The sequence below is a fragment of the Oncorhynchus keta genome, chromosome 26 (genome assembly GCF_023373465.1).
Source record: "Oncorhynchus keta strain PuntledgeMale-10-30-2019 chromosome 26, Oket_V2, whole genome shotgun sequence".
Taxonomy (NCBI): Eukaryota; Metazoa; Chordata; class Actinopteri; order Salmoniformes; family Salmonidae; genus Oncorhynchus; species Oncorhynchus keta.
This window is the reverse complement of record NC_068446.1, coordinates 5,654,255-5,678,222: the sequence shown is the minus strand read 5'-3', so window position 1 is coordinate 5,678,222 and position 23,968 is coordinate 5,654,255. Positions and strand designations below refer to the sequence as shown.

Here is a 23,968-nt window from a genome sequence, read left to right as displayed (position 1 = left end):
AACCATGATACCTGAAAAAGGAGGCAACCATGAATTATTGTGGAACACATAGCAGTCCGTGAGGTGTCAGTGTAACGGCATTCGTCCTCCTCTAATGAAGAGTAAGAGAGGTCGGACCAGTAAGAGAGGTCGGACCAGTAAGAGAGGTCGGACCAGTAAGAGAGGTCGGACCACCAGTAAGAGAGGTCGGACCACCAGTAAGAGAGGTCGGACCAGTAAGAAAGTCGGACCAGTAAGAGAGGTTGGACCGATTTGCAGAGTGGTATGCGTCCATTTTAATAATACAAACTGAACACTATACAAAATAACAAAGTGAAAGACAGAAACAGTCCCGTGTGGCACAAACACGGAAAATAACCACCCACAGAACACAATAGAAAAAGGGCTACCTAAATATGGTTCTCAATCAGGGACAACGATTGACAGCTGCCTCTGATTGAGAACCATACCAGGCCAAACACAGAAATAGAAAATCATAGAAAAACTAACATAGACTACCCACCCAACTCACGCCCTGACCATACTAAAACAAAAGAGAAAACAAAGGAACTAAGGTCAGAACGTGACAGTAAGCTAATATGGGCCTGGTCCCTGGCGAGAAATTGCCCCCCACACATAGAGTTTGAGGGATGCTTGATCTTCTTCCTTTTTTTCTGTAGCAATTTTGAGCAAATTGCTGAAGGGCCACAGTTGATTCGTCTGTGAAGATGACGTCATTGAATGTCTCACCAGCTTTGATCCATGCCTGGGCCTGCAGGACGCAAAGTTCTTTGTTTGTCAGATGAATCATTGGGTCTAAACTACAAAACAGTACAAAACAAGAGAACACACATGGTTAATGTTCTGAAAAAAAATCATATATACTGTATATACTACCATTCATAAGTTTGGTGTCACTTAGAAATGTCCTTGTTTTTTAGAGAAAATACTATTTTATGTCCATTCAAATAACATTAAATTGATCAGAAATACAGTGTAGACATTGTTAATGTTGTAAATGACTATTGTAGCTGGAAACGGATGATTTTTTATGGATTATCTCCATAGGCGTACTGAGGCCCGTTATCAGCAACCATCACTCCTATGTTCCAATGGCACGTTGTGTTAGCTAATCCAAGTTATAATTTTGAAAGGCTAATTGATCATTAGAAATCTCTTTTGCAATTATGTTAGCACAGCTGAAAACTGTTGCACTGATTAAAGAAGCAATAAAACGGGCCTTCTTAAGACTAGTTGAGTATCTGGAGCATCAGCATTTGTGGGTTCGATTACAAAATGGCCAGAAACAAAGAACTTTCTTCTGAAACTCGTCAGTCTTTTCTTGTTCTGAGAAATGATGGCTATTCCATGCGAGAAATTACCAAGAAACTGAAGATCTCGTACAACGCTGTGTACTACTCCCTTCACAGAAAAGTGCAAACTGTCTCTAACCAGAATAGAAAGAGGAGTGGGAGGCCCCGGTGCACAACTGAGTAAGAGGACAAGTACATTAGGGTGTCTAGTTTGAGAAAGACGCCTCACAAGTCCTCAACTGGCAGCTTCATTAAATAGTACCAGCAAAACACCAGTCTCAACGTCAACAGTGAAGAGACGATTCCAGGATGCTGGTCTTCTAGACAGAGTTGCAATGAAAAAAACATCTCACTGGCCAATAAAAATTAAAAGATTAAGACGGGCAAAAGAACACAGACACTGGACAGAGGAACTCTGCCTAGAAGGCCAGCATCCCATTCCATGACGTGGATATATCTTATAACTATAAATATGACATCAAAATGTAGAAAATCTGATTTTCCCCTAGCTGAGCATTGTCTACAGCTGGCTCTGATCATAGTGTAATGGAACAGGCAGGGAGCGTGAGCTCATCTGTGGTAGTCGGTAAACCCTCAACCCTCTGGCCCGTAGCAAGTCCATATCAATGTTTATAAACACAGGGTCTCTACAGTTATTGTTACTTGTGGTCATAAACATTCTGAGTTAATTCTATGAGGGTGTTCAATTTATTTTACAGTACAAGGGGAGGGTCATGTGAAAATATTTTTACATTGGGGAGAGGGGTGATTTTTTTATGACACACTTTGAGTTGGAACTGCCCCCCGTCCCCAACTAGGTGAGAGAACCACATATCACAGTAAGTACATTTTCCTCAATAAAAGTTGCCATCCGCAAAGTCGGTGCTAGTAAGAAAAGACAAGGAGGGTTAGGAGTGTTAGTGTAAGAAAGACAAGGGTGGTTTAAAAACAATTCCTCCTCACAGATATAGTGCAGCAGCACATTTTCAATGTACAGTGGATGCTAATACACAACATATCGCAAATGTGTAAGGGATCTATACTGTATACAGTATACTATTACTCCTCAGTATCATTTCTACCCAGTGATGGAAAAAGTACACCAATATTGTCATACTTGAGTAAAAGTCAAGATACCTTAATAGAAAATGACTCAAGTAAAAGTAAAATGTCACCCAGTAAAGTCACCCAGTAAAGTCACCCAGTAAAGTCACCCAGTAAAGTCACCCAACTTATTGAACAGCGGGGGATTGTGAAGAGCCACAGACACACACGCACTCTACACATACGTATGCATGGATTTTGTAGATATGTGAGAGGAGAATAGTGGCCTGAGAGAACATCTTCAAAAGTGTTGTGAAAAGCGTTATGAAAGGTAATGTTTTAAATTGTATATCACACTTGATGGTACCACTGCTCTTTAATCTGTACGTATCCGTGAGGCCGATATGTAAAGCTTATTAAAGAGCAGTGATACTATCAAGAGCAGTGTGCGGGTTTTTTCTTTTTTTCTCATTTTATTCAACTGTTACCTTGCACCTGCAAAAAAAAAAAGGTACCTTTTTGAATTTTAAATTGTATATAACTGCCTTAATGTTGCTGGACCCCAGCAGCTACATAATCAATACAAAGTGTGTGCCCTGTTTAGCTGTCTTAATACAATAACATACATAGGCCTATATGTCAATATGTAGGCTACTGTATCAGTCGATCAATCATTCATTTGTTCATGTCATCACAGCTTACGAGTCACACTTTGAAATGCAATTAAGCATTTTAGTTTTAAAATTAAATAACAAAGGGAGCCTTGAGTAATTCGCCAACATTTTGTATAAGCTGCAACATGTTGGCATTTGCATTCACAAACGCATGTGACTCAGGGCCAGCATTATGGCCGGGCCTTAGGGGGCCTGGCCTGCCCTTGCATACCGCCCAGCCCGTCCAAATAATATACATGGTTGAATAAAACTTTTAAATAAATATTTGTTTTCTATAACACTGATTTATGTATCATATTTAGGCCATTTAAAGTATAAATTACTTTCAAATATTGTTAAATTTTAAAAAATGGCTCAAGTAATGACTGACAGGGTTTTAGACCTATCATATGCATCATAAAGTCATGTCTCTTTTTACCGCCATTTCAAATGAGTAGTGGCAGGAGCGTTAGTTAAACACAACTGTGTGCCTCAGTGATAAGTAGGCTTAGCTACCTTCAAAATAAATATTAGAAATTGGTTTAAAAAGTGCATCATCTGATGCAACAAGTGCCAATGAAACTCAACTTGTCGAAACCACTGCTACAGTTGCTAGCGATCACGATCATGGCAATGTGGCTAGCCCACAGAGTTCATTTTATTAGACTGAACAAAAATATGAATGCAACATGTAAAGTGTTGGTCCCATGTTTCATGAGCTGAAATAAATGTTCCATACGAACCAATAGATTATTTTTATCCAATGTTTAACACAAATGTATTTACATACCTGTTAGGGAGCATTTCTCGTTTGCCAAGATAATCCATCCACCTGACAGGTGTGACATATCAAGAAGCTGATTAAACAGCATGATCATTCCACAGGTACACCTTGTGCTACGGACCTAAAAAAGCCACTCTAAAATGTGCAGTTGTCACACAACACAATGCCACAGATGTCTCATGTTTTGAGGAAGCGTGCAATCGGCATGCTGACTGGAGGAAAGTCCACCAGAGTTTTTGCCAGATACTTTTATGTCAATTTCTCTACAATCATCTGCCTCCAACGTCACTTTAGAGAATTTGACAGTACGCCCAACCGGCCTCACAACCACAGACCACATGTAACCACGCCAGCCCAGGACCTCCACATTTGGCTTCTTCACCTGTGGTATGGTCTGAGACCAGCCACCTGGACAGCTAATGAATCTGTGGGTTTACGCAATCAAATAATTTCTATACAAACTGTCAGAAACCGTCTCAGGGAAGCTCACCTGCGCGCTCGTCGTCTTCACCAGGTTCTTGACATGACTGCAGTTTGGCGCCGCGACAGACTTCAGGGGGCAAATGCTCACATTAGATAGCCACTGGTTCCCCTGGCGAAGTGTGCTCTTCACGGATGAATCCCGGCTTCAACTGTACGGGGCAGATGGCAGACAGCGCATATGGCATCGTGTAGGCGAGCGCTTTGCTGATGTCAACGTTGTGATCAGAGTGCCCCATGGTGGCAGTGGGGTTATGGTACGGGAAAGGCCTAAGTTTACGGACAACGAACACAATTACATTTTATCTTTGGCGATTTGGATGCACAGAGATACCGTGACGTACTGTAAAAAAATTCCTGGAATCAGAAAATGTCAGTTCTTCCATGGCAACCTGCATACTCAGACATGTAACCCATTGAGCATGTTTGGGATGCTCTGGAGTGACGTGTACGACAGCGTGTTCCAGTTTCTGGCAATATCGAGCAACTTTGCACAGCTATTGAAGAGGAGTGGGACAGCATTCCACAGGCCACAATCAATAGCCTCATCAACTCTATGCAAAGAAAATGTGTCCCGTTGCATGAGGCAAATGGTGGTGACACCAGATACTGACTGGTTTTCTGGTCCAAGCCCCTACCTTTTGTTAAGGTGTCTGTTACCAAAAGATGCATATCTGTATTTCCAGTAATGTGAAATCGATAGATTAGGGCCTACTTCATTTATATCAACTGCAACTCAATAAATATTTGAAACTGTCGCTTGTTGCGTTTATATTTGTGTTTCGTACAGTATTATAATGATTTTTAGGACAAATTAATAATGGATTTATTTGTGATGTATATTCAATTGATTTTTTAGGGGGAGACACCCTGGACCCAAACTGGACCCATACAGACCTAGATCCATCCTGCCCTGCCTATCTAAGGTCTTCGAAAGCCAAGTCAACAAACAGGTCACTGACCATCTCGAATCCCACCGTACCTTCTCCGCTGTGCAATCTGGTTTCCGAGCCGGTCACGGGTGCACCTCATCCACGCTCAAGGTACTAAACGATATCATAACCGCCATCGATAAAAGACAGTGCTGTGCAGCCGTCTTCATCGACCTTGCCAAGGCTTTCGACTCTGCCAATCACCATATTCTTATCGGCAGACTCAGTAGCCTCGGTTGTTCTGATGACTGCCTTGCCTGGTTCACCAATTACTTTGCAGACAGAGTTCAGTGTGTCAAATCGGAGGGCATGCTGTCCGGTCCTCTGGCAGTCTCTATGGGGGTGCCACAGGGTTCAATTCTCGGGCAGACTATTTTCTCTGTATATATCAATGATGTTGCTCTTGCTGCAGGCGATTCCCTGATCCACCTCTACGCAGACGACACCATTCTGTATACTTCCGGCCCGTCCTTGGACACTGTGCTATCTAACCTCCAAACGAGCTTCAATGCCATACAACACTCCTTCCGTGGCCTCCAACTGCTCTTCAACGCTAGTAAAACCAAATGGATGCTTTTCAACCCTTCGCTGCCTGCACCCGCACGCCCGACTAGCATCACCACCCTGGATCGTTCCGACCTTGAATATGTGGACATCTATAAGTACCTAGGTGTCTGGCTAGACTGTAAACTCTCCTTCCAGACTCATATCAAACATCTCCAATCGAAAATCAAATCTAGAGTCGGCTTTCTATTCCGCAACAAAGCCTCCTTCACTCACACCGCCAAACTTACCCCAGTAAAACTGACTATCCTACCGATCCTCGACTTCGGCGATGTCATCTACAAAATCGCTTCCAACACTCTACTCAGCAAACTGGATGCAGTTTATCACAGTGCCATCCGTTTTGTCACTAAAGCACCTTATTACCACCCACCACTGTGACCTGTATGCTCTAGTCGGCTGGCCCTCGATACATATTCGTCGCCAGACCCACTGGCTCCAGGTCATCTACAAGTCCATGCTAGGTAAAGCTCCGCCTTATCTCAGTTCACTGGTCACGATGGCAACACCCACCCGTAGCACACGCTCCAGCAGGTGTATCTCACTGATCATCCCTAAAGCCAACACCTCATTTGGCCGCCTTTCGTTCCAGTTCTCTGCTGCCTGTGACTGGAACGAATTGCAAAAAAAATAAATATTGAAAAAAAAAAAAAAAAAAAAAAAAGCTGAAGTTGGAGACTTTTATCTCCCTCACCAACTTCAAACATCTGCTATCTGAGCAGCTAACCGATCGCTGCAGCTGTACATAGTCTATCGGTAAATAACCCACCCAATTTTACCTACCTCATCCCCATACTGTTTTTATTTATTTACTTTCCTGCTCTTTTGCACACCAATATCTCTACCTGTATATGACCATCTGATCATTTATCACTCCAGTGTTAATCTGCTAAATTGTAATTATTATCCTACCTCCTCATGCCTTTTGCACACAATGTATATAGACTCTTTTTTACTCCATGTGTAACTCTGTGTTGTCTGTTCACACTGCTATGCTTTATCTTGGCCAGGTCGCAGTTGCAAATGAGAACTTGTTCTCAACTAGCCTACCTGGTTAAATAAATAAAGGTGAAATAAATAAAAAATATATAAAAATAATAACTGGTAAGCCATGGTGGGATAAATACCACTTTTTTTAACAACAGTGGTTCCACACGTTCAGTGACACACTGTGTGTAAAACATATGATTTTTGATGTTATTCTGTGGTATTAAATCTCACTCTAAATGTGTGTGTTGACTGTGGGGAATGTAAGTGAGTATTGTCCTTTTAATGAACAACATATTGATTTAATTTGCATGGCTGCACAGGCCAGTAATATAGTTAAACACAAAATATGCTATTCTATTGTTTTGAAAATACATTTTATTAGTCTTGTGTTTTTTAAAATATACCCCCACCCACATGTCAATCAATGGTGGTTGCCCATGCGCATGGGAGGTATCAAAGTCCGGCAAGAATGTGGTAAAAATTTAGATGTTTTTTTTTTTACATGCAACACAAAATTCCTGTGTGACTTAGGTAGTTGTATAGAAGCAAATCCATATGCTTCCCAATCTACTTAATTACTGTCGGAATTCAGGAATTCATCTTGCCTTGCTCTGCAAATGCGGTCAAAGATGTTTTTTTAGCTTATTAAAAATGATATGTCGATATGAACAGCTAAGAGGAGTGTTAGTAAAAGTATTCGAATTTCATTGAAATTTTACTGTATTTCACTTTCATGTAGTAGGCCATGCGTCATACAAATACAGAATATGGTGCTGAGGTTAGTGAACAATGTACAGTTAATGAGGAAGCCTGCCGATCGCCAACAGGGTACGTCAACACATGGAACATGGCTTAAGTTGTGCATTTTATTTCCGGTTTAAAAATGCTCTATTACGTTGTTCGCAAACTTTGTATCGTGCCGTACCCGTTCAAACATTCAACCTCCAGCTGCTCTGGCACCAGGATCAGCGCACTCTCAACTGTTGTTGTTTTTTATTGTAAAAAAAAAACCAATACGATACATTTATTAAACATAAGAATGAGTGTTTTTGTCACAACCCGGATCGTGGGAAGTGACAGCTCTTTTAGGACCAGGGAAAAAATAATAATATAATAATAATCAATTATTTTGCTCTTTATTTAGCCATCTTACATATAAAACCTTATTTGTTCATTAAAAAAATGTGAATAACTCACCACAGGTTAATGAGTAGGTTGTGCTTGAAAGGATGCACAAAACTCTGCAATGTTGGGATGTATTGGAGAGAGCACTTTACCACTCTATTATGTCTAGCTGTCATGGCTTTTTGCGCCATCAGTACAGAGACCAACATGAACAGCAGCTACGTTTGGCTACATACGGACCGTTAGTGGAATTCCCGCGAGAGAGTAACGGTTAATGTGATTGGATGTTAATTATTTGACGAGGCTACCTGTATTTGACATTGTGTTGTTATTTCGATGAACACTAGATGGTTTCGTTTGATTTTTGGCAGTGAAACGAGGCTACTCAGGCGAGAAAAAAAACCTCACCCAAATGTATAGCCCCGTTGGAAAATATAAATGAAAATGTGAATGCCCATTTTTATTTGGCGTTCCACCGACGGTTTGGGAATACCTGCTCTACAGTATAACAATGGGAATTTGAGTTCCAACCCCACCGTTGTCTAATTAAGCAATACGACTGGAGGGGGTTTGGTACAGTATGTGACCAATATACCACAGCTAAGGGCTGTTCTTATGCTGCGGAGTGCCTGGATACAGCCATTAGTTGTGGTATATTGGCCAAACGCCACAAACCCCACAGGTGCCTTCTTGCGATTTTAAATGTTTTGTCCTAACCGTGGTATACAGGTCTGAGAAACCACAGCTGCCAGCCAATCAGCATTTAGGGCTTGAACCACCAGGTTAAACATTTGTATTTTTATATCTCAATAAATAAGGCTGTTGGCTAGCCGCCCATGGAAATCAAATGCTCACCCAACTGATTTGTTCTGGGCCCGATGCCACCGTTTTTAGTGATAGCAGTAATAAAGGCTTTAAATGTTTTAGTTCGAACAGATTCTCTGGTACACACAATTTATTTAGTGTTGTTTACACTGTTTTCCAAACTGTCAGAATTCGTTTTATTTTGTAAGCCTCCACAACTAACTCAAACGTCTTCCACACATCTGACTTGCTTGAAATGCACTCATAAGCAACGTGTAAATAAGAGGCTTTTTGTTTTGCTGGCGTTCTATAAGAACTCCCCATTGTTCTGCCACAAACTTGAGAGCATCACCCCAGTGCGGCAATGTTTCCAAACACAGAATGGGTTCTATAGGCTTAGATGTCCACTGTATGATATAAATCTATAGCCTATATAAAGGAGAAGAAGTTTAGGCCTAAACTTTTGAATGAAACATTCAAATTACAAGGCTTTTGCGCCGTTATTCAAGTGACATTTTCACTGCCACCTAGAGTAGAATGTTGTAGTTGCTTTGAAAACCATAATGAAGTATCCTTTGCATTGGGATGTTGTAGGTCAGTAGGCTAGGATAATTTGGATGTTGTAGGTCAGTAGGTCAGTAGGCTAGGATAATTTGGATGTTGTAGGTCAGTAGGCTAGGATAATTTGGATGTTGTAGGTCAGTAGGCTAGGATAATTGTATTGTCCTTAAACAAGATCAGTCGTGGAGCTTTTGGACACACAGCGTGTCTTGTCTTCCCTGTTCTTTCATGCACCTGGTCTTTCCACTGCCTATCAGCTATTCCTATTTATTCTTGCGGATTCATATTGAAATTGTATGCAGATTGGAATGCTTTTATGTGTGGTTTGATTCCTAGTTTGCCTATTATAGATCTGGACAAACGATCCACCCAGCACTATTGTCACTATGAATGGTGGGTAGAGAGCAGGATAGATAGAACACCAGACAGGTAGGCTATATGGACTGTGATATAGTAAAAGTTAGCACCTAGAAAACCATAGTGCATAATGGAAGTACCAAAACACCTTGATATAAGGGAGGTGCATGCAAGCAGATGATGAAATGTGGCTAGGATGGAAGACATTATAGAGTAAAACCTGCAACTAGCTAATGTACATTTTGGGGGGGGGGAAAACGCACTACCCTCCCCTCTCCCCTCATTTAAAAAAATAATAATAAATCACACAACCCTCCCAAAAGCAATTTTGTTGTTGAAACCGAAGATAAACTGAGCAGAGAAGCCTCTGGCAGCGTGGTAAAAAATAACGTACAGTACATATTGTGCTATTCCATCTTGCATGCAATGATGTCAGAGACCAAAATAACTGTTTGTCGTTTGCAGTATCTTCTTTGTTGTTGTAATATCCTTACGGACAAGTCCGTTTCACCAATGAACGATTCCAGCTTGAAGATGATGAAGCACTAGCTGCAAGCCACTCTGGATAAGAGGCCTGCTAAATGACTCAAATGGAGATTACAAAAATGGCTCCCGTGCTGACTGCTGTGCTCCTGTTGCACCACCAGGGTGCGCTGTCATATCTTTTGAGGTGATAGACCTAGGGAACAGCCTGCTCAGTCTGGAGGAATACAACTTCTTTGGGGAGAAGTGTGACAGGGATGCCTGGGCTGCAGTGTTGTAGTCCGGTCTCGAGGTCTCAGTGTCAAATACATTTTTACTCGGCCTTATCTCAATCTTGGACAAGGAGGACTTGTAATTTCTTCCCGAGACCAGCGGAGTAAAAAACTAATAATTATCAGCTCCAATTAAGTAAGGGCACAAAACCGCTTCGCCAGGCCAAATATCCACACTCCTTTCATGACACATGGATATCGTATTGCCTATTAAAACCTGGACTTCCTAATTTACTTGCAGTAGCGGTGCGTAGGTAAAATCCCTGGGGAACCCAGAAAAAACACATCTGTTTCATCACAAAACCGGAGAGCAACCTCTGTCTGGTAAAGTTCTCAAAGCATATTGCATGTAACAAACCGTTACTCGACCTACAGCATCAATCAAGTTACTGTTTTCGACATTTTCAGACCACTAAACAACTATTGATTTGTAGCCACAGAGAGTTACAGCAAGTCGCAAAGAAAACAGGAGCTGCCTCTATTATTACAGCACCATTTAAACTTCAACATTTCAACATCGAATCATCTATGCTTAGTCTAATACAGTGACAACTAAAACTCATAATAATTTAGTCCATTCAATTTGAGCTAAATCATGTGGCTGTCCATGGTTCTGATTTCTCTGTGTGTGTGTAAGTAGAAAAAACATGTTACATCACCCTACTTGTAGAGCCAATGACATCCTTCTGTCTTTCATGTTGACGAATCAGTCTATGACTCTGTCACACAGTACACGCTTTTATTTTTTGTTGTCCTAGGCTACCTGGCTAAAATGCTTGCTCGCTAAGCCTAACTTCCTTTCATGGGCAAAGATGAGCCAGCAAGTTAACATTACCATACTACATCTAGCTACATATTGAACTTCCACCCTCTCAGGCCAGGGGCACAATGTATTAATTAATCGTTGGATCAGAATCACCGTTATAATCATTGGCCAGTACGGAGAATTAAGTAAAACTACAAGCCGAAATCCCCATCTCAATCCATGGCTAATTTAGGAAAGGGCCTATTTTAACTCGCTGCCGGAGGACAACACAACGAGGTGCAACAATTGAAATGGTTTCAGTCAATGATGTGGAGTGACTCCAAATCCAAACTGGGTTACATTGACACTTATTCTTTGTCACAGTTGAGCTCACTCAGTTTAGCTCAATGCTGATTACCTATGATTTTATACTTTTTTTTAATCAAGGGAGACCAAATGCTCGCTGGCTGCCCTTGCATTCAATGCTACGGGCGACAACAATGTCATACTCTTTTGGACCAGAGAGCATCAGATAGGTGGCATGAACATAGAAACAGAGGGTTGGACCAGAGAGCATCAGATAGGTGAACATAGAAACAGAGGGTTGGACCAGAGAGCATCAGATAGATGACATGAACATAGAAACAGAGGGTTGGACCAGAGAGCATCAGATAGATGGCATGAACATAGAAACAGAGGGTTGGACCAGAGAGCATCAGATAGGTGGCATGAACATAGAAACAGAGGGTTGGACCAGAGAGCATCAGATAGGTGGCATGAACATAGAAACAGAGGGTTGGACCAGAAAGCATCAGATAGATGGCATGAACATAGAAACAGAGGGTTGGACCAGAGAGCATCAGATAGATGGCATGAACATAGAAACAGAGGGTTGGACCAGAGAGCATCAGATAGGTGGCATGAACATAGAAACAGAGGGTTGGACCAGAAAGCATCAGATAGGTGGCATGAACATAGAAACAGAGGGTTGGACCAGAGAGCATCAGATAGATGGCATGAACATAGAAACAGAGGGTTGGACCAGAAAGCATCAGATAGGTGGCATGAGGAAACAGAGGGTTGGACCAGAGAGCATCAGATAGATGACATGAACATAGAAACAGAGGGTTGGACCAGAAAGCATCAGATAGGTGGCATGAACATAGAAACAGAGGGTTGGACCAGAAAGCATCAGATAGGTGGCATGAGGAAACAGAGGGTTGGACCAGAAAGCATCAGATAGATGACATGAACATAGAAACAGAGGGTTGGACCAGAAAGCATCAGATAGGTGGCATGAACATAGAAACAGAGGGTTGGACCAGAAAGCATCAGATAGGTGGCATGAACATAGAAACAGAGGGTTGGACCAGAAAGCATCAGATAGATGACATGAACATAGAAACAGAGGGTTGGACCAGAAAGCATCAGATAGGTGAACATAGAAACAGAGGGTTGGACCAGAGAGCATCAGATAGGTGAACATAGAAACAGAGGGTTGGACCAGAAAGCATCAGATAGGTGGCATGAACATAGAAACAGAGGGTTGGACCAGAAAGCATCAGATAGGTGGCATGAACATAGAAACAGAGGGTTGGACCAGAAAGCATCAGATAGGTGAACATAGAAACAGAGGGTTGGACCAGAAAGCATCAGATAGATGGCATGAACATAGAAACAGAGGGTTGGACCAGAGAGCATCAGATAGGTGGCATGAACATAGAAACAGAGGGTTGGACCAGAAAGCATCAGATAGGTGAACATAGAAACAGAGGGTTGGACCAGAAAGCATCAGATAGGTGGCATGAACATAGAAACAGAGGGTTGGACCAGAAAGCATCAGATAGATGACATGAACATAGAAACAGAGGGTTGGACCAGAAAGCATCAGATAGGTGAACATAGAAACAGAGGGTTGGACCAGAAAGCATCAGATAGATGACATGAACATAGAAACAGAGGGTTGGACCAGAAAGCATCAGATAGGTGAACATAGAAACAGAGGGTTGGACCAGAGAGCATCAGATAGGTGGCATGAACATAGAAACAGAGGGTTGGACCAGAAAGCATCAGATAGGTGGCATGAACATAGAAACAGAGGGTTGGACCAGAGAGCATCAGATAGATGACATGAACATAGAAACAGAGGGTTGGACCAGAAAGCATCAGATAGATGACATGAACATAGAAACAGAGGGTTGGACCAGAAAGCATCAGATAGATGACATGAACATAGAAACAGAGGGTTGGACCAGAGAGCATCAGATAGGTGAACATAGAAACAGAGGGTTGGACCAGAGAGCATCAGATAGGTGGCATGAACATAGAAACAGAGGGTTGGACCAGAAAGCATCAGATAGGTGGCATGAGGAAACAGAGGGTTGGACCAGAAAGCATCAGATAGGTGGCATGAGGAAACAGAGGGTTGGACCAGAAAGCATCAGATAGATGGCATGAGGAAACAGAGGGTTGGACCAGAAAGCATCAGATAGATGGCATGAGGAAACAGAGGGTTGGACCAGAAAGCATCAGATAGATGGCATGAGGAAACAGAGGGTTGGACCAGAAAGCATCAGATAGATGACATGAGGAAACAGAGGGTTGGACCAGAGAGCATCAGATAGGTGGCATGAGGAAACAGAGGGTTGGACCAGAAAGCATCAGATAGATGGCATGAGGAAACAGAGGGTTGCTCTTTCGCTTGCTCGGATGCGTTCTCCAGTGAGATACATTCAGCCTCTTGCGATCTGAAGGAAAATTATGAAACACACAGCGACGAAAGATAAATTATTGAATGGTTTTTTTTCTTGGGTACATTTTTGGGGGAAACCTGGCTTCCCTTGGCATCCATGAATACACGCCACTGTTTACTTGTAACTGTCACGTTCTGACCTTTATTTCCTTTGTTTTGTCATCATTTAGTATGGTCAGGGCGTGAGTTGGGGTGGGCAGTCTGTATGTTTTGTCATCATTTAGTATGGTCAGGGCGTGATGTGGGTGGGCAGTCTGTATGTTTTTCTATGATTTGGGGATTTCTATGTTTCGGCCTAGTATGGTTCTCAATCAGAGGCAGGTGTCATTAGTTGTCTCCGATTGAGAATCATACTTAGGTAGCCTGGGTTTCACTGTGTGTTTGTGGGTGATTGTTCCTGTCTCTGTGTTTGTACCAGATAGGACTGTTTGGGGTTTTCACATTTCTTGTTTTTGTAGTCAGTTGTTCATGTGTACATTTACGTATTTAAAGAACCATGGACACTTACCACACCGCATATTGGTCCTCCGATCCTTTTCGCCTCTCCTCTTCGGAAGAAGAGGAGGAAATCCCTTACAGTAACATTACTACTGTCCTTTACTTTCGTTGAAAAATATCCTCAAACTTTTGTCACGCTCGTCTTTGATTCGCTGTTAGGGAAGAGTGGGGGAAATTGTTCCAACAGGGTCTGGTTCCAGCAGATACATTCTCACTCCACAAATGCTGTGAAACAATGAGACAGGATTTCAAATGGTACCAAATATGATGGTACGTTACAGCCACCAACAGCACATTTAGAATTTGAAGCTAGCTAGCGTGTACTCTTAACATTTCAACTAACTATCTACTAGCCATAGCCCTAACCTTAACCATTACCATTACCCTAACCCTAGCCCAAACGCTAACTCTAACCATAACCCTAATTCTAAACCTAACTGTAACCTTAGCAACAGTTGCTTATCAACAGACAGTTTGTTGATAGTATGACCCATCTGTAGCGCATCTATAGATGGACTATCCAAATAACGTGTGACCTTAGTTTGTACTAGTTCGCTAGCCTAGCTATCGTGTACTAGCTAGAAGCACACCCAACACTGGTTAACATAACCCCCTAGACCAGAGCTAGCAGTGTGCTGACTGGCATGAGGGTAGCTTACTTACGCCCTGGAACAAAGCTACTGACTCACACGATACACGAGACCAATAAACTTCTACAGGTTGCACGCAAAAAAATACCATCTGAGAAGCACCTGCATGCATGCATGCACGTTGCGGTTCGCAGACCACATGGTGTCAGTGCACATAATCTGCAGCTGAATGCTTCTCAAATTGTTTGAAGTTTGAGCATTCACTATTAGTAAGGAGAAATCGGGGGAAGTTGTAACAACATTATTTTGTTGTTACAGTGATCCCAAAGACGGTACCGTATGAAGGTAGGCAGAAACTGCTTCTCCAATAGAAACCCTCGATCACACTTGTAGGCGATGTCATGGCGACGTTGTCGAGATAAGCTCATGAGAAGAAACATGTTATCTTTGGGTTTAACAGTTTTCTCGAGCCAAATCCGCACGTGCTCAAATCAAAGACAATCCGATACAAAGTCATTTTTGACAAATGAAAACGTGTCAGTTTGTCACTTTTTCACCAGGTTAGAGGTAATAACATGTTCAACTATGTAAGACATTGCCTCTAATCCAGGTTGTGCCTTTAGATTGAGAAAATTAACAACTAAGGAATTATTTTTTGCTTCTCTCATTGACTTCTCAAAACCCGGCCTGGTCTGCTTGGTTTGTTTTGCAAGCGTTCCCAGAAGTCTCACAATGTTGCTCCACTGGGTTTAGAAACTCTGTGGTGATACTTTGTAGAGCGGCTCTCTAGTTGCCCTCAGAATGTGTTTTTTCACCATTCTAAATGTGTTATTATGGTGGGGATTGGACAATATTGCAATCCTGATCTGAAATTGGATTTTAAAAATTTTCTGGTCTCCTGTTGACTCAATCTCGGATCCCTCGCCCCCCTCCCGATCTCGGCCTTGACTCGATCTCGTCCCCCCCTCTGGCCTTGGTCCTGACTCATACTTGATTTGCTCTGGTCTTGGTCTCAAACACTGCTGGTCAGTCTGCAAAGGTGAGATATACTGAATGAATTTAATGTGATTTATCAAAAATGCCAATATGAGTCTGAATTTACTTAATTCAGAACACCTGGTTTATGAGATATGGTTTGATTGATTCTTCAAGTGGTTCATGATTCCTCCGTGTGACTCCCTTCCAGAGAACTTTGACACCAGGAAGAACCAGCTGTCGTCAGGGCTTCATGGAGCTCAACATGATGGAGGTCAGTGAGAGGGAGGGAGGGAGAACACACAGACCTCAGGGTAACGCTGGAGGGATACAACTGCAACCACACACACACACTGCTCCTTTGTGTGTAGGAGCCACTGCTAGTAGCACACACTACACTCTAGGCAAAAGTACACACAGAGTAGTATCCCACAGCAGTACCATAGCACATGTTATATCAGACTAATACAAACTGAAATTGAATAATCACAAATTGCCTTGCATGTACAGTATACATTCACAAATCCTTCTCCTACCTCTAGACATGTCCATTTCTGTCCATTTCTGATAGTAGTGTACTTTGGAGCCGGTCAGTCTGGAGTCAAGCAACAGGATGCTGAACACGGCCCCGCAGAGGCCCATCACGGCCAGGTCATAGGTCAAAACTCTCAGGGATCAGGAGAACGTCCTGGTCTACACCTACAGAGGAGAACACAGGATCTCAACTGTCAATTCCAACTAGGTGAAGGACTAGAATCAACACTATTTAGAGGTTTATTCAACCAACAAGATGATCTTCCACTAGAGCAGGGTTTCCCAAACTCGGTCCTGGGGCCCTCCTTTGGTGCACGTTTTGTTTTTTTGCCCAAGTACTACACAGCTGATTCAAATAATAAAGGCTTGATGTTGAGTTGGTTATTTGAATCAGCTGTGTAGTACTAGGGCAAAAAACTAAACGTGCACCCAAGTGGGGCACCAGGAACGAGTATGGGAAACTCTAGAGCCCTCAAACTTAACTCTGCACCTCGAAGCCAGTTTCATTGCTTTGTTTCATTGTTCCCCTCTAATCAAGGACTGATTTAGACCTGGGACACCAGGTGGGTGCAATTAATCATCAGGTAGAACAGAAAACCAGCAGGCTCCGGACCTTGTAGGGCAAGAGTTGAATACCCCTGCACTCTAATGAGTGTAATACCTTCTAAGTATTTTTGATACACACTCGATGCTGTTGAGAAACAAACATGGATGTTTCTTCATGTATCTGATCCATGTTAAACCAACTCTGTTTTCACAAATTTTGTGTGTACATGATAGACCTCCAAAGTAACACATTACTGCAAGTTTAGAACCAGTGAGTGTCTATCACATGATGCTGTCATTGATATGCAGCTATCGCCTCCATAACCATGGCAACAGGGTCCCCCTGTGAGAATGCCCTGGTCACATGATAGTGGGCATAATAGTACATTGTGGTGATTCAAGATCACAAGTGTTCTGCAGTTTCTTTCCTATACTTGTTCAACTGATCAAAATAGTGAAGTAGCTAACAGTGATTGTCCTGGGGCATTGTTTAGTAAAGGAATACAGCAAGATTAGCAAGCTTGGCACCATGAAGCTCGTAAAGGAAATGTAGCAACCGAGCAGCATGGTGAAATTAACTGTTTTGAGTTGTCCACCCATATAAGTTACCACCAGTACAATGTCCCTAATAACTGGGCCATAGTGTTACGTACTGTACACACAAGTTACTATAACATAGTATTGTAACTGTATGTAGCATTTGATGTATTGTTTCTCTCCTTCCCACTGTTTTAGACCAACCAAAAGGTGACAGTGTACATGAACTATGAACAGAGTAGGAAATGCAGCAAAGGTATGAGAGTGTTTGCTGTGGAGGTCCTCGATGGACCAAGATGGTGAGATACTATACTCATACAACACACTGTCACATTGGAATGATGTTGAGCTTTCTCCTAGTATTTCTTTGGTTCATCAAAATGTTGTTTTTTTTTAAACGTTTAAAACAAAGTTGTGTTAAATAGTCAGATTTGACCTCAATTGAGCTAGTTTTGACCTGACTCGTTTCATGCTCTACTTCTCCCATTGTGAAGATCTGTTGATGAGACGGAATGAGAGTAAATCAACCAGACTTCCTCTCTCTCAAGAGGGAACAAAAGTAACGCATTGCTTCAAGAAGCATGCAAGTGTTGTTATTCACCTTGTATGATACAGTTGAAGTCAGAAGTTTACATACACCTCAGCCAAATACATTTAAACTCAGTTTTTTCACAATTCCTGACATTTAATCCTAGTAAATATTCCCTGTTTTAGGTCAATTAGGATTACCAGTTTATTTTAAGAATGTGAAATGTCAGAATAATAGTAGAGAGAATGATTTATTTCAGCTTTTATTTATTTCATCACATTCCCAGTGGGTCAGAAGTTTACATACACTCAATTAGTATTTGGTAGTATTGCCCTAAAATGGTTTAACTTGGGTCAAAACGTTTCAGGTAGCCTTCCACGAGCTTCCCATAATAAGTTTGGTGAATTTTGGCCCATTCCTCCTGACAGAGCTGATGTAACTGAGTCAGGTTTGTAGGCCTCCTTGCTCGCACACGCTTTTTCAGTTCTGCCCACAAATGTCACAACTTTGGAAGTATGCTTGGGGTCATTGTCCATTTGGAAGACCCATTTGTGACCAAGCTTTAACTTCCTGACTGATGTCTTGAGATGTTGCTTCAATATATCCACATAATTTTCCTCCCTCATGATGCCATTTATTTTGTGAAGTGCACCAATCCCTCCTGCAGCAAAGCACCCCCACAACATGATGCTGCCACCCCTGTGCTTCACGGTTGGGATGGTGTTCTTTGGCTTGCAAGTCTCCCCCTTTTTCCTCCAAACATCATGATTGTCACGGTTTTCATATGGTGAAGGAGAGTCGGACCAAACTGCAGAGTGTCGATTGCGATGCATGTTTATTTAAACAACGTAAACACGAATAAACACAAACTCTACAAAAACAATAAAACGTAGTGAAAACCGAAACAGCCTTAACTGGTGCAAACTAACACAGACTAAGGAACTCAGGACAATCACCCACAATACAACCAAAGAATATGGCTGCCTAAATATGGTTCCCAATCAGAAACAACGATAAACACCTGCCTCTGATTGAGAACCACTTCAGACAGCCATAGACTCTCCTAGAACACCCCACTAAGCTACAATCCCACTAAGCTACACACCACATACAAAAACCCATGTTACACCCTGGCCTGACCAAATACATGAAGAAAAACACAAAATACTACGACCAGGGCGTGACAATGATGGTCATTATGGCCAAACAGTTCTATTTTTGTTTCATCAGACCAGAGGACATTTCTCCAAAAAGTATGATCTTTGTCCCCATGTGCAGTTGCAAACCGTAGTCTGGCTTTTTTTAATGGCGGTTTTGGAGCAGTGGCTTCTTCCTTGTTGAGCGGCCTTTCAGGTTATGTCGATATAGGACTCGTTTTTACTGTGGATATAGATACTTTTGTACCTGTTTCCTCCAGCATCTTCACATGGTCCTTTGCTGTTGTTCTGGGATTGATTTGCACTTTTTGCACCAAAGTACGTTCATCTCTAGGAGACAGAACGCGTCTCCTTCCTGTGCGGTATGACGGCTGTGTGGTCCCATGGTGTTTATACTTGCGTACTATTGTTTGTACAGATGAACGTGGTACCTTCAGGCATTTGGAAATTGCTCCCAAGGATGAACCAGACTTGTGGAGGTCTACAATTGTTTTTCTGAGGTCTTGGCTGAATTATTTTGATTTTCCCATGATTTCAAGCAATGAGGCACTGAGTTTGAAGGTAGACCTTGAAATACATCCACAGGTACACCTCCAGTTGACTGAAATTATATCAATTAGCCTATCAGAAGCTTGTAAAAACCATGACCTCCTTTTCTGGAATTTTCCAAGCTGTTTAAAGATACAGTCAACTTAGTGTATGTGAACTTCTGACCCACTGGAATTGTGATACAGTGAATTATAAGTGAAATAATCTGTCTGTAAAACAATTGTTGGAAGAATTACTTGTGTCATGCACAAAGTAGATGTCCTAACCGACTTGCTAAAACTATAGTTTGTTAACAAGAAATACACACCTTTGTGTATGCAACTTCCGACTTCAACTGTATATATGCTACATTGAGTTTAAAAAAATATATATACCCATGGTTGTTATTTTACTACTGCTGTTTATTAATTGTAATAATATTTTATTTTTTACGTAACACTTATTTTTATTTTTTAAAGCATTGATGGTTAAGGGCTTGTAAGTATGCGTTTCACTGTTGTATTCGACGCATGTGACAAATACAATTGGATTTGATTTGATCAAGGAAAAGGGTGGTTGCTATGAAGAATCTCAAATACATTTTGATTTGATTTGATCAAGGAAAAGGGTGGTTGCTATGAAGAATCTCAAATACATTTGGATTTGATTTGATCAAGGAAAAGGGTGGTTGCTATGAAGAATCTCAAATACATTTTGATTTGATTTGATCAAGGAAAAGGGTGGTTGCTATGAAGAATCTCAAATACATTTTGATTTGATTTGATCAAGGAAAAGGGTGGTTGCTATGAAGAATCTCAAATACATTTTGATTTGATTTGATCAAGGAAAAGGGTGGTTGCTATGAAGAATCTCAAATACATTTTGATTTGTTGAACACTTTTTGGTTACAACATGATTCCTTATGTGTTATTTAATAGTTTTGATGTCTTCACTATTATTTGAACATGTAGAAAATAGTAAAAATAAAGAAAAACCCTGGAATGAGTAGATGTGTCCAAAAGTTTGACTGGTACTGTACATGTAGGGAAGCCTTAAAACAAATCATCCACCTGTTTATAGAGAATAATGTTGATTGTTTTTTAGTAAAGTAGTAATATGTTAGGTTAGTATGTTGGGGGCAAGATGTCAATGGTTGATCACTTGTTTTTAGCTGTAATTTAGGCACTAGCTAGCCCAGTTAGCTAACTAGCAGCCTCACAAGCAGAAAGTCTGAGATTAAATCAATGCTAGCCAGCAAGTTAGCATATGCTAATGTCTACTAGTATGGCTAGCTAGCCCCCAGTTATCTAACTAGCAGCCTCACTAACAGAAAGTCTGAGGTGAAATAAATGCTTGCCAGCTACTGTGGTTAGCATAAAATAATGTCGGCTTGCATAGCTAGCTAACCCACAGTTAGCAGGGTTAGGATTAAGGTTAGTGGTCAGAGTTAGAATAGGGGCCAGGGTTAGGATTAGAATAGGGGTTAGGGTCAGAATAGGGGTTAGGGTTAGATAAGGGGTCAGTTCTCCACCGTTCCTAAAATACTTCTCATTTGATAATTGTCTGATGAGAGTTTACAATAAATTATTTGAACGTTTCTCCCATTCTTCTCTGCAGATCCTCTCAAGCGCTGTCAAGTTGAATGGGGAACGTTGCTGCACAGCTATTTTCAGGTCTCTCCAGAGATGTTCGATCGGGTTCAAGTCTGTGCTCTGGCTGGACCACTTAATTAAGCTAATTCAGAGACTTGTCCCGAAGCCACTTCTGTGTTGTCTCAACTGTGTGGTTAGGGTTGTTGTCCTGTTGGAAGGTGAACCTTCGCCCCAGTCTGAGGTCCTGAGTGCTCTGGAGCAGGTTTTCATCAAGGATCTCTCTGTACTTTGCTCCGTTCATCTTTGCCTCGATCCTGACTAGTCTCAGTCCCTGCCGCTGAAAAACTTCCCGACAGCATGATGCTGCCGCCACCATGCTTCACTGTCATAGGTCTGAGAGTCTTTAGGTGCCTTTTGGCAAACTCCAAGCAGGCTGTCACAGAAGGAGTGGCTTCCATCTGGCCACTACCATAAAGGCCTGATTGGTGGAGTGCTTCAGGGATGGTTGTCCTGCTGGAAGGTTCTCCCATATCCACAGAGGAACTCTGGAGCCCTGTCAGAGTGACCCTCAGGTTCTTGGTCACCTCCCTGACCAAGGCCCTTCTCCCCCGAATTCTCAGTTTGGCAGGGCGGCCAGCTCTAGGAAGAGTCTTGGTGGTTCCAAACATCTTTCATTTACGAATGATGGAGGCCACTGTGCTATTGGGGACCTTCAATGCTGAAGGAATTTTTTGGTACCCTTCCCCAGACCTGTGCCTCAACACAATCCTGTCTCGGCGCTCTACCCACAATACCTTTGCCCTCATGGCTTGGTTTTTGCTCCGACATGCACTGTCCACTGTGGGTCCTTTATATAGACAGGTGTGTGCCTTTCCAAATCATGTCCAATCAATTGAATTTACCACAGCTGGACTCCAATCAAGTTGTAGAAACATCTCAAGGATGATCAATAGAAACAGGATGCACCTGAGCTCAATTTCGGGTCTCATGTCAAAGGGGCTGAATACTTATGTAAATAAGGTATTTTGTTTTTTTGTTTAAAAAAGTGCAAACATTTCTAAAAACTGTTTTTGTTTTGTCCTTATATAGTATTGTGTGTAGATTGCTGAGGAAAACATTTGAATGCTGGCGGTGAAAGCACCGCCAGCATTCAAAAGTGACCAAAACAACAGCCAGGAAGCATAGGAACTGAGAAGTGGTCTGTGGTCGCCACCTGAAGAACCACTCCTTTATTGGGGGTATCTTGCTAATTGCCTATAATTTCCACCTGTTGTCTATTCCATTTGCGCAACAGCATGTGAAATATATTGTCAATCAGTGTTGATTCCTAAGTGGACAGTTTGATTTCACAGAAGTGTGATTGACTTGGAGTTACATTGTGTTGTTTAAGTGTTCCCTTAATTTTTTTGAACAGTGTACGTTCCTGAGCTAGTTAGCTTAAATAACTCTGTAACTAAATTGTAATTTTTAGCAAATCAAGCTAAGGTCTGTGCCATTAAAAATTATTGTTGGATGGCTGTCTATCCTATTTTATGTAGCTAGCTAGTTACCTGGCATTACCTAGAATACGGTTAACTTGATAAACAATTTAGCCACATGTGCTACATATCATCCTGGCAGCGCCACTTGCTGCTGCTGTTTACTTTACTATCCATGCAGGCAATGCAGCCCGCTGCATGCATCTTTGGGAAATCTAGCTATAAACGTACATTTTCCCAGGACGTAAGGACCATCCCACCCATGAATACTATGATCCAAAATGTTCATTTTGAACTTGAGAAAACAACTAGACTAAGTTAGCTTAGCTAGCAACCCGTTCACAGCTGCCAAAGAACAGCTGTTCTTTACAAATGCACCACAAGTTATTTGGGGTTCCAGGGTTCACGTCCGTATCTCCTAAAAAAGGTCTATAGGGAATTATAAACCGGGTGATTCAAACCCTGAATGCTGATTGGTTCACGTCCGTATCTCCTAAAAAATGTCTATAGGGAATTATAAACCCGGGTGATTCAAACCCTGAATGCTGATTGGTTCACGTCTGTATCTCCTAAAAAAAGGTCTATAGGGAATTATAAACCGGGTGATTCAAACCCTGAATGCTGATTGGTTCACGTCTGTATCTCCTAAAAAAAGGTCTATAGGGAATTATAAACCGGGTGATTCAAACCCTGAATGCTGATTGGTTCACGTCCGTATCTTCTAAAAAAGGTCTATAGGGAATTATAAACCGGGTGATTCAAACCCTGAATGCTGATTGGGTATGACATTACTCTTTACTGTTCTAATTATGTTGGTAACCAGTTTGTAATATAAATAAGGCACCTCTGGGATTTGTGGTATATGGCTGTTTCCAGGCACTCCGCTTTGCATTGTGCGTAAGAACAGCCCTTAGCCGTGGTATATTGGCCATATACCACACCCCCTCGTGCCTTATTGCTTAATTATAAAACGGGTTCAGAGAAATCGGCAATAATACTGACTGAAATTGGGTTCTAAACCTTTGACAATTCCCTGTTATCAACACTATCTGCAGTAGCCTTATCACTCACTGAAATACTACAGTATGTAACGAGTGCGCTGAGAGTCAGGAAGCAAGTTCAAGTTCAAGTGTTTTAATAAATAACACAAACAATGAACACGAAAC

At 41.8% G+C, this 23,968-nt stretch overlaps 1 long non-coding RNA gene across 1 annotated transcript; it reads right to left on the bottom strand.

The window, feature by feature from the left end:
- Window positions 1–251: 251 nt before the first annotated feature.
- LOC118358688 (uncharacterized) lies at window positions 252–4,256 on the bottom strand. The gene is made up of 2 exons (XR_004820504.2): window positions 3,780–4,256; window positions 252–751 (listed from the first exon to the last, which is right to left on the bottom strand). It is a non-coding gene; the product is annotated as an uncharacterized LOC118358688 (long non-coding RNA).
- Window positions 4,257–23,968: the final 19,712 nt, after the last annotated feature.